We start from the raw sequence: 1,893 nt of genomic DNA, 5'->3' as shown, positions 1-1,893 counted from the left end.
CTATTGAGTTCATCAACCCTTTCGCAATAGAAGGAGAGGAGAACCCATTACACAATACCCCACAAAATCAACCTACAATGCCTAAATTCTCGTCACACTCCGTACCCACCGAGGAGAACCTACCCAATGGTACTCCTACACCACAACATCTAACCGGAAATTTTATTGCCAAATCAGCCTTTATACAATTAGTCGAAAGGAGCCAATTTGGGGGGATGCCTAGTGAAGACCCTCATTCTCATATGGAAACCTTTTGCGACTATTGTGATGCAATCTCTCAAACCGGTGTGACTCAAGACCAAATTAGATGGGTCTTATTTCCTTTTTCTCTAATCGGCACCGCGAAACAATGGTTGAAGGGCCTTGACAATGCCACTCTCGGAATAGATTCTTGGAAGATGTTGGCTCTAGCTTTCTACAAAAAATTCTACCCACCGGAAAAGACTAACATGCTAAGAGCTCAAATTACGGGTTTTAAGCAAAGGGATGAAGAATCTTTGGATGAAGCTTGGGAGCGGTTCAAGGGAATTTGTCTCTCATGTCCTCACCATAGACTTAGCGAATGGTTTTTGGTACAACAATTTTGGAATGGTTTATATGAAGATTCAAGGAACATTCTCAACATGGGATGAAATGGAATGTTCACCGAAGTTGATGACAATCAAACATGGAACAAGATTGAGGAAATGGCGGTCCATAACTCACAATATAGTAGACCTCGCAAGGCTACTAGAGGAGGAAATCAAGAAGTTGACTCCTTTACTCAATTGGGTGCTCAACTTAGTGCTCATATCCACATAATCAATTAGAAATTTGAAAAAGCTATGGATAGACTTGAAGAAGTCTCAAAATCACCAAAGCATCATGTTAATGCCATGACGGCATCCTCATCAATCCCAAGTGGGATATGTGAGAATTGTGGAACTTTGGGACATGACCAAAGTGAATGTAGGGGAACAAATGAACAAGTGAATGCTTTCCAAGCATACAAGAGTGGTACCCCTTATTCCAACTATTACAATGAAAACACCAAATTCCATCCAAATCTCTCATACAAAAGCCAAAATGTTCAAAACCCTCAAATAACATACACTCCACCACCCATGAGAAACCAAAATCAAAGACCCTTTTACAATCAAAACCAAGGTTACCAAAATCAAAATCCATACAATCACCAAAATGACCAAGGTTTTGATGTCCAAAAAGCGGTCCTCCAAATGCAAAAGAATCAACAAGAATTTTTCACTCAAATGCAAAAAGATAGCCAAGCAAAGGAAACCACCATCAACAACATCCTAGCTCACACCAAGATGTTGGAAACCCAATTGACTCAACTAGCATCTTCAAGCTCACAAAGACAAAAGGGGCAATTACCACCTCAAAATAATCCCCCAAGACATGAAACGGTTAGTGCCATTCACTTGAGAAGTGGTACAAGGTATGAAGCACCGAAGAAGCAAGTTGAGGATGAAGTTGTGGAAGCTTGTGATAAGGAAGAAATGGTGCAAAACTCCAAAGATGGAGAATCATCAAAAGAAGAAAGTTCAAAGAAAAATGAAGACAAGGTCAAGGAGAAGGTGCCCATTGTGATTAGACTTCCTTTTCCAAGTCGTCAAGCCAAGCCCAAATTTGATGATCAACTTGGAAAGTTCGTGGAAATTGTGAAGAATTTGGAAGTCTCAATTCCTTTCACGGAATTAATCAATCACGTGTCGGCCTATGCGAAATACATGAAAGATATCCTCACAAAGAAGAAGTCGATCCGGAAACTTGAGACTATCGCCTTCACTAAAGTGAGTAGTGCAATACTTCAAGGGAGTTCACCTCCAAAACTAAAGGATCTGGGAAGCTTCTCAATACCGTGTACCATTGGCGACACAACGATCAACAAAG

The 1,893-nt window shown here is 40.6% G+C and overlaps 1 non-coding gene across 1 annotated transcript; it reads right to left on the bottom strand.

Annotated features, from left to right (window-relative positions):
• Positions 1-449: 449 nt before the first annotated feature.
• Positions 450-556, bottom strand: LOC141645690 (small nucleolar RNA R71). Its single transcript, XR_012545167.1, has one exon. It is a non-coding gene; the product is annotated as a small nucleolar RNA R71 (small nucleolar RNA).
• Positions 557-1,893: the final 1,337 nt, after the last annotated feature.

The sequence above is a fragment of the Silene latifolia genome, chromosome 2 (genome assembly GCF_048544455.1).
Source record: "Silene latifolia isolate original U9 population chromosome 2, ASM4854445v1, whole genome shotgun sequence".
In the NCBI taxonomy this organism is placed as follows: Eukaryota; Viridiplantae; Streptophyta; class Magnoliopsida; order Caryophyllales; family Caryophyllaceae; genus Silene; species Silene latifolia.
This window is presented reverse-complemented; position numbering and strand designations above follow the sequence as displayed.